This window comes from Passer domesticus, unplaced genomic scaffold (genome assembly GCF_036417665.1).
Source record: "Passer domesticus isolate bPasDom1 unplaced genomic scaffold, bPasDom1.hap1 HAP1_SCAFFOLD_130, whole genome shotgun sequence".
Classification (NCBI taxonomy): Eukaryota; Metazoa; Chordata; class Aves; order Passeriformes; family Passeridae; genus Passer; species Passer domesticus.
In genome coordinates this window covers 46,944-56,600 of record NW_026989922.1, presented here as the reverse complement: position 1 = coordinate 56,600, position 9,657 = coordinate 46,944, and the positions used below count along the sequence as shown (strand labels likewise).

The 9,657-nt window shown below is 40.6% G+C and overlaps 1 long non-coding RNA gene across 1 annotated transcript; it reads right to left on the bottom strand.

Annotated features, from left to right (window-relative positions):
- Window positions 1-209: 209 nt before the first annotated feature.
- Window positions 210-6,688, bottom strand: LOC135291830 (uncharacterized). Its single transcript, XR_010354509.1, has 2 exons — window positions 2,959-6,688; window positions 210-731 (listed from the first exon to the last, which is right to left on the bottom strand). It is a non-coding gene; the product is annotated as an uncharacterized LOC135291830 (long non-coding RNA).
- Between the last annotated feature and the right edge of the window lie 2,969 nt (window positions 6,689-9,657).

Sequence of the window (9,657 nt, the reverse complement as noted above, 5' to 3'; positions counted from 1 at the left end):
GACAGAGGGGGAGGGAGCCGGGCTTCTCCACAGGCTCAGGTGCATGTGAGTGTCCAGTGGGAAGACAAGTTCTGCCACGGGAACTGATGCCAACACAAGGGAGTACTACACATACTTGCCTTGGTGGAGTAATTTCATGCTTTGCTCCGAGGAGCTGGCATGAAGTCTGAAAATTTGCTGAATGTGGTAAAAAGATACAGCTTTGGCGATTTGAACAAAAATAGGGTGTTTATTTAAAGAGGAAAAACAAAAAGGGAGGTAAGGAAAAAGAAGAAAGGAAAGAAAGAAAAAAGGATAAAGTCCCAAGCCCAAGGATTGAGGAAATCTCTAGCTGAACTGGCGTTTGGCCCCAAGGCAAGAACCCGAGGGCATTGCAGTGAATGCACTTAGTCTGCCCTCAAATCTGGAAAAAGGTCTCTAAAAAGAGATATTGACCAAAATCTGCAGTGTGGGGTCCCCTGCTGTAGCTAAGTCACAGTCCCAGGAACAGTAAAAGACAGCAAAGACAGCTCTTCAGGCCAGGCTGCCCCTTTGATGTTCTCGATCCCCTCAGTCTGTACTTGCAGTTCCGCCCCCATAGTCTCAGGTGATTGGTGCTAGTAGATGATGGGGTAAGATCTTCTTTCCCAGAGTGTGCTGTCACTGGGGTGGGATGATATCTCTGAGGTTTTTGATGGGAAGCTCTCTCATTAGTATGCACCATTGCTGTGGCATCAAGTTACCAGTTCAACCTGGAGTGGGTTAGAAATTGTCTGTAAAATGCTGCATGTTGTTGGTGAGAGGAAACTGCACTGGGACCTTTGAAAGTATAAGGCTACTAAAAAGAGATAAATAAATTTACAAATAATGTAATTAGGTTAAGAACAAAGGATTATAAAAATAATATAGTTCTTATTTTGCTACCTATTTTAACAGGACTGTTAAACATTCAGTTGGGATCTACTGAATAGCTAGTATAACTTGATAATGATTTTATATTATTTACTTCATTAATTTGAACACTTTTATTTGTTCAAACTAGTAACTTTAAACAATTATAAATGCAAAAGCTAATTAACAGTTACAAATATAAACCAGTCACAAATGCAAAAGCCATGTAAGGGATTTTATAAATGACAGTTCCTCCCTCTTTCTCTTATGTTAGTCGTTGGCTTTTGCATTTACATAAATGTAAAAGTTCTTTGTTGATAGTGTTTAATTGTTTAGAATTAATCTAAACTTGCTGGGCCTTTTTACCCGTTTTCCTATCGCTTTTGATTGGATTGAGATTTATGATTTTCTTGACAGTAGGCATAGAATGTTGGCTCGTTTGAAGATTTTGACTAGCGAACATGCTTTGTACTACTGAGGTAATTAGATGAATGAAACATGGGATTAAGCAGGGGAGAAAGAGAAGGCTAACTAAGGAAACTCCAAAAATAATTAAGGCTTTCTTCCACCACTCCCCAGAGAACATGTTTTTCCACTATTCAGGTGTAGTGAGGGAAAACCGGACTGGACCATGTGTAAGCTTTCTGATGTTTTGGGTAATTTCAGTAATAGTTTCACCATGGTCATCAATATGCAGACAACAGTCTGATGTGTTGAAATTGCCGCATATTCCACCCTCTTTGGCTAATAAATAATCTAGGGCTAAAGAGTTTTGATATACAGCTGTTTTCATTTGCTTCTGTTGGGCGTTGAAAAAATCAATTGCACTCTTGGCCTGATTAGATATGACGTGAATCAGGGCTTATAGTCCAATAATGCGATTTAGCATGTAAATGGGAGTTTGATAGCCCCAGCTCCCATCCTGAGCCCAAGTGGCAGGTCCGTAAGTTTCTAAAATTCTCTCTGGTGGCCCACTCTTCCTCGCCCCATTGTTGCATTCCCCCTATTTCATATCTTTTTTGTCTCTTTAATTTATCATCTAGGGGAACTCCGAGCTGGTTTCCAGCTGCTTCTGATAGTAGAAAGGGGCTAGGTCGTATTGCTCCTAAGGTACAATTGCCACACCAGTGAGAAGGGAGTTTAGAATATGCTCTTTGCCCACAATTCCAGTATAAACCGTGGGGGGCCTCCCAAAAATGTGAAGGAGTGATAAAAGTGGAGGTCCAATGCTTAGAAACTTGGGGTAATACTGAATAAGGCTGACTTTTAAGGTCCCAGCACTAATAAAGTTGTTCATTGGGATGTAATATGCAGTTCTTGTTTCTGATTTTCTTCTTTGACCAAAAGGTATCTGGTTCGTTCAGTATCCACCACGTCTTGTGATCCTCAGTTAGTAAATATCTTTTACAGGTAGTTTCTACAACTTCCTCAGTGTATCTTTTTCCTTTTCTCCAGATACATTCTTCTCCAAGAACTGTGTCCCTCAATAGCCAATTGTCTTGATCTCTTGGAGTTTGGGAGGGGAAATAATTTAGTTTAAGTCATTTGAGGGGTCCAGTACTGACTCCTTGCTGAGGCCAGGCTTCTGATTTGAAGGTGCCTCCACAAACCCAACAATTGGTTATATTTTGATTTTTACTAATTTGTTCTGCTAAAACAATAAATAAGTTTTTATCGGTAGCTAATGGATTGTCCCCCTTTTGTTTCCCCCTTTCAGTTATTACAATTTCTCGAATCAAATCAACATCATAAGTTTTCCTTTTTAACAAATCCTTCTTTTTCGTTATATAATTAAATTCGACATATAGCCAAATCTCTTGATCAGGGCACTCTCCATTCCTTTTCTGGTTTGCATTTCCAATATTTCTACCAATCCACTGTTTTTTGCCTGATTGTCAGTATCTACTCAGTGTCATCATATTATAACAAAAGGGATTTACATAAGTATGTGCCTGGAATGAGTGTTTTATGAGGCAGGAGTTTCCTTTGGTCAGGTACACTGTATGTTAGCATTGGTGGCAGCAGACGCAGGCTCTGACAAGGGGGATCTACAGGATCCAGAGGGAGAGTATGAGGAGTAGGGCGCACCTTCCATTCCCTAGGGGTCAATGGGAAGATTGAAGTGCTGTGGTACTCTCTGATAGGTGGTGCAGACCTTTCAAGCTCTCTGGTTTTTCGACTGGGTTCAGACCCCTTGGTTGTCATGGGAGTGTACCTGGATGCAGGAAAGTCCTACCTGGAACTGGCCTTGGTTCTATTCATGTTGTTTCTCCCAAGGAAATTAAAAAAAAAAAAAAAAAAAAAAAAGATATAGTTATTGGAAAGTAATTTCTCAGGGAAATTATACTCTTCACTGGTGGAGAAATGGAATTGAAAATTCGTAATAACTTGTTAAATAGTAAGTACAATAACCATTAGATTCTCTGCTGTAAAACAGTGAGAGAATAACAATTGATATAATAATTTCAGGGATAACACGGGGAGGACTGTTGTAGAGAGTAGTTCATGGAGGTTTCTCGTTATCTTGTGGTGGTGTTACTGGACCTTTTACTCGGCTGACGGAAGTGCACCCTTTTTCCTGTGCTCAGATGGCTGTCTCTGTGGTCAGTTGAACTTGGAAAGGACCTTCCCCTGATGGAGTCAGGGATTGTTCCTTCCAGCATTTAATAAGTACCTACTCTCCGGGGCATATCTTATGTAAATAGAAGTCTAAAGGAATGTTCTGGGGTACACGACCTCTCTGCTTTAAGTCTTTTAGATTCTGGGCAATCATTTGAATATACCTTTGCATATTTCTATTTCCTCACTCTTTGGCAGTTACTTGATGTGGGGTGGCTAAATAGGGAAGCCTATATAACATTTCACATGGGGAACAGCCTTAGTCAGCTCTGGGTTAGCTCTGGATTCTGAGAAGGGCAAGGGGTAGGCACTTTATCCAAGTCCACTTCATTTCTAACATCAGTTTGGTCCGGGTTGTTCTAATAGTCTGATTCATGCGTTCTACCCTTCCCGAACTTTGAGGGTGCCAGGGGTATGTAATTTCCAAGTTATTCCAAATTATTGAGCCAATTGTTGCAATACTAATGATGTAAAATGGGTACCTTGGTCTGAATCAATGTTATTTATAATTCCATATCTTGGGACTATCTATTCTAGGATTACCTTACTTATTGTTTGAGCAGTGGCATTAACAGTTGGAAATGCTTCAACCCCATTGGTAAGGTGATCTACAATCACTAAGAAATACTTCCATCTTTGGACATGGGGCATTTCTGTGAAATCAAATTGCATACTTTGGAAGGGTCTAATTGCAATTTCAATTCTTCCAGGTCTCATTCTCCTCATTAATTTTCTATTGACTTTTTGGAAAATTATACAACCTATGGTAATTTGGTTAGCTAATTCATCAATTCCCTGACATCCAAAATTTTGAAGAAAGTGACCTGCTAAAGCTTTAGATCCCCAGTGCGTGGCTTGGTGGAAGTTCTGTAAAATTTCTCGAGTGAGCTCTTTATTTAACATTTGGTGGCCATCAGGAGGATGCCACCGTCCCTCAGAATCTTCCTTTCCACCTAGTGATATGAGTTTCTGTTTTTCACTGTCTTTAAAAATAGGTATGGGAAGAGTGTTGTCCAGTGTACTCTCGGGTGTGTGTCTCTTGGATAAAATCTGTATACCTTTACTTCCCCCTCAAAAGCAGCCTCCTTTGCAGCATGGTCTGCTAGGATGCTTCCTCTAGTTTCTCCAGAGTTCCCTTTTGATGACCTGGAGAACGTACCATTGCAATTTCTTTCGGTAACTTAAGTGCCTCTAATTTTTAATATAAGTTCTTTGTGTAAAATGTCTTTGCCCTTAGATCTGAGAAACCCTCTTTCAGCCCAGCTTTTCCCGAATGTGTGGACTACTCCATATGCATATTTAGAGTCTGTATAAATGGTTCCAATAGTTTAGTCTGTGCAATGCTTTTTCCAAAGCATCTAATTCACATACCTGGGCAGACCAGGAAGGTGGTAGTTTTCCTTTTCTAACATGTACAGTTGTTTTCCATCTCTGATGGAGTATCCAGAGCACCTCTTTCCATTTACTACTCTTGATGATCCGTCGATGAACAGGATTTCTCCTTCAGCTAATGGGCTCTCTAGGAGGTCTTCTTGAATTTTTGTTTGCAGGTTTATAAAAACTATGCAGTTGTGCATGAGATCTTGTTTTTGGGGAATTCCACATAGGAACTGTGCGGGATTGGTGTGGGTAATTGTTTTCAGGGTTACATTTGTGGAATGGATGAGGGTGCTCCCATATTGTATAATATGAGAGTCTGTTAGCCATTCGGCTGCTCGTTGTTTAAGAATGGTTTGGATGGAGTGTGGTATGTATTCTATCAGATTTCTCTCAAATGTAAGTTTTTGGCTGGCTGTTACTAGGATGGCTGCTGCAGCGATTGATTGGATGCATGTTTGCCATCCTTGGGACAGAGGGACCAACAATATGGACAAGTAGGCTACAGGTTTATGAAATCCTGACCACTCTTGGGCCAAGACCCCGTAAGTAATTCCTATATAGGTTTAATATATAGGTGAAAATCTTCTTCTAGTGAAGGAAGAAAGAGAACTGGGGTCTGAATCATCTTTTGCTTTAAATTTTCTAAGTTCTTATTATCCTCTTGGGTCCAATTAATAGGTTCTGATGTAGTTAATTTTTCATATAAAATTGTGATACTTTGTGTGTATTCATCAATCCATATTCTACAATACCTCCTTAAGCCTAATAATTGTCTAACCTCGCTCTTTTTTTGTGGAGGTTGTAAATTTAAAATTCCTTCTATCCTTTCAGTACTCAATTTTCGGTACCATGACCAATTACATGTGCGAAATATTTTACTTTGGTTTAACAAATTGTAGTTTGGATTTAGATACTCTTAGTCCATTCTCTCCTAGATGGTTCAGTAATTGAATGGTGCCTAATTTTACAGTGGGTTCTTGCTCTCTGGAGAGTACTATGTCATCTACATACTGTGTTACTTGTATTCCTGAGGGTGGAGAAAAGGAAATGAACAGGCTCTCCAAGGCCTGACCGAAGAGTGTGGGCAACTCCGTGTACCCTTGGGGTAGCCAGGTCCTGGTCAGCTGCTGTTTCCTTCCAGTGTCTGGATCTTCCCAGGTGAAGGCAAACAGGTGTCTAGAAGGAGAATCTACAGGGCATGACCAAAATGCATCCTTCAGGTCAGTTACTGAGAACCAAGAGTGTGTAGGTGATAACTTAACAAGGTGTAAGGGTTTTGTACTAACGGGCACACAGCTTGCACTCTTTTATTTACTTCACGTAGGTCTTGAACTAGCCTGTAACTATTGTCAGGCTTTTTAATAGCAAGAATGGGGTGTTGTATGTGGAAGTACATGGCTCTAGTATATTATCATGTCACAGTTCAGTTATTATGGGTTTTAGCCCATACCTTTTGGTCTTTGTAAGGGGGTGCTGGGGTACTTTTGCTGGTTTAATGTCTGGAAGGAGATTCATTACAATGGGTGTAATGTTCATTTTATCCCAGCGACCTGGTTGGGCCTACACTGTAGGATTAATCAGTTGTTCATCTTGTGTGGATAAAGTAACCAATTTGACCTTCATCCTTCCTTCTTGTGGAACTCCAGCTTTCAAAGGTATCTGGAATTCCTGACCAATTAAGTTGTTACATGCTGGAGGTAGAAAAACAAATCTCCCTTTTCTGGTTAGTCCATTACCCTTTATGGTGACATTCATAATGATGGGAATGGGGAAGGATTCCCCTTTAGCAGCACAGATATTGAAAGTGTCTTTGCTTATGGCACATGCATTTGGTTTTTCAATTACACAAGATCTCTCTGCTCCTGTGTCTACTAAAAATTCCATTCATTGTTCTAGGGGTCCTATCCTTGATTTTATCAAGGGCTCTTGAAGATGGTTTTTGTGCCCCAAGAAGAAGAGCCCCTGACCCCCTCAGTTCTCTGAGGGTTGATTCTCCACTTGGAGAATCTCTTAAGTCCCTCAATGTCTTAAAACAGCAGGATTGCATATGGTCTTCTTTCTTACAATAAAAGCAAATAGGTTTCTTTAATTGAATATTCTCCCCATCCTGCCTAATTGGTTTAGGAATTTGGACAGCAGCCATCATCTTAGCTTTAGTCTTCATTTTCTCTTCATTTCACCTGGCATAAACTTACTGTGCTTCAGCTAATAACTCATCTAAACTTCTTTCTGGCCATGCATCTAATTTCTCTAATTTCCGTTTTATGTCAGGCCAAGAATGTAACACAAAGTGGACCTAGAACATTGTCTTCCCTCCTTCACTATCTAAATCTATTTCTGAATATAATTGGATGTTATTCTTTAAGCGAGTTATACAGTCAATTGGGCTCTCATCTTTTTCTTGTTCATCACCAAAGGCTTTCTTCAAGTTATTAACTCTGGGGACTGCCTCTTATTCCCCTTACAATTCGGGTTCTTTATTCTGCTATGCATTTTCTTCCCTCATCTGAGCTAGGGTTCCATTCTGGATCTGTTAATGGTAATTTCTTCTCTCCAGTTGGTCCTAAATTATGTTCTCTGTCCCATATATTGATCCCTGAAGTCTAAATAACTTTTCTGTCCTGTGGAGAGAAAAGGGTTTGCATTATTGAATTTCATTTTCCCCAAGGGTAAATCCTAGGCCCTAAGAATTGGTCAAATTGTTCTGACCAACCTACTGGGTCACTGAATGATATCTCCATTTCCTTTCTAAAATGCCTCACTTCTGAAGAGGTGAGGGGTGCATTTCCATATCCTATTCCACCTTGTGCATCCCCCATTGGGACCTCTCTGAGGGGTGGCACCTTTGTTTTATCTTTACTGTTGGAGCAGAAAGAACATTTTTGTACCGCCAGGGTTCTCCTTTGAGTGAAGAAGCCTGGACCTTCTTGATTGGATGGAACTTCCTGCATGGCTGAATTTGTAATTTGCCTGGAGGAGGATGGTAGATTATACGTTTCTTCTGATGTCCCACTGTTACTTTCAACTTCTTCAGCCCTCTCAGTTACATGACTCGTTGAAGCCTCCAATGACTCAGCTGCAATTGCAGCTGGTTTGTTAGGAGGTGCAGTAGCGGGGAGGAAATTTAATGGGTCCCACCTTGGTTGACTGGTTTTCCTTGTTGTGTCTTTATCATTGATCGTTACAGAGAGAATTTGTTTCTACTTCCTTTTCAATGTTCCAATATTTAAACCAGACCTCCACACATGCTGCAATCCAAGTCTGCATTTAATTTATTTTGGACGTAATTGTAAAGTACTTTGCAAATCCACATCCTGGTAGACCCATGCTTCGGCCAGTGAAGACCTTGTTTTAATTTCTTCTTTGGCCATTCTAACATGCAATGCAAAATCTTCAACTGTGGGTCTTTAGTAAGTTGATGTTCTTCCCATTGTTTTAACATGGTTCTCAGAGATTCTCAGGGAAGATTCTCTATTTCTGTAATTGCTTGTTGTTCTTACTATGCTTTTGTCCCATTCTGATATTATGGGGGGGGGAAAAATTAATAAATATTTAATTAAGCAAGGTAAGTATAATGATTTGAATAGAGATGCTGTATTACAATGTTGGAAAAATGAAACCTTGGGAATTAAAAAGAAATCAAAACTAAACCACTCAATATGGCTGTTGTCCATCTGTGGGAAAAGGTATGATCTCTCCCTGTGGGTATGATCCTGTGTGGGTGGATCATTGGGCCTTTCCAAAAGACAAATTAGAAGCACTCCACGCCCTAGTGTGACAACAATTATTAAAAGGACACATCGTACCATCAACTAGCCCCTGACCCCTGTCTTTTTATAAAAAACCTGGCAAAGACAGATGGAGGTTATTACAAGACTTTTGGAAAGTAAATGATGTTTTAGAAGACATGGGCCCCTTGCAACCAGGCCTCTCCTCACCTTCTATGCTTCCCAGGGACTGGCAGCTCACAATCCTTGATATCAAAGTCTGCTTATTCAACATCCCTCTCCATCCCGCACTCCCAAATTAGCATTTTCAAAACCAATCATCAACTGTCAAGAACCCTTTAAAGGATATAATTAGATCATATTACCACAGGGAATGAAAACTTCCCCTGTTTTATGTCAAATGTTTGTGGCTGGGATTCTATCTCCAATCAGGAAAGCCTTCCCTGAAGCTATAATTCTACATTACATGGACGACATTTTAATTTGCTCCCAAGACAAGACTTACCTTAACACAGTGATCAGAAAGACTATGACAGCAGTTGAAGATGCAGGTTTTGATATGGCTCCTGAAAAACCCAGTAGACCTCCCCATGGAAATACCTTGGATTCCTAATCAGTGAGCCAGCCATTATTCCCTAAAGTGTCTCCATCAAAGATAAGGCTCAAATGCTAAGGGACATACAACAGTTGTGTGGCTCCATCACCTGGATCCGACCACTGCTTGGACTCACGAGAGAAGAGCTGTGCCCTTTGTTCAGCCTACTGAAGGGGAGCCATGACCTGACCTCCCAGTGCATCTTAACCCCAGATGCCCACGACGCGCTGCGAAAGGTAGCACCTGCTATCTCATCTCGAAAAGCACACTGCGTTGACCGCTCTCTAACCTCCCAGTTTGCTATTCTTGGTAAATCCCCACATTTCCAGGCACTACTTTTTCAGTGGGACCCGTCTTCTACAGATGAATTGTTAATTATAGAATGGGTATATTTGTCACACCAAAAAAACTATTACAATCCCTCCAGAGCTTTTAGCTCAGTTAATCATTAAAGGCAGGAACCGC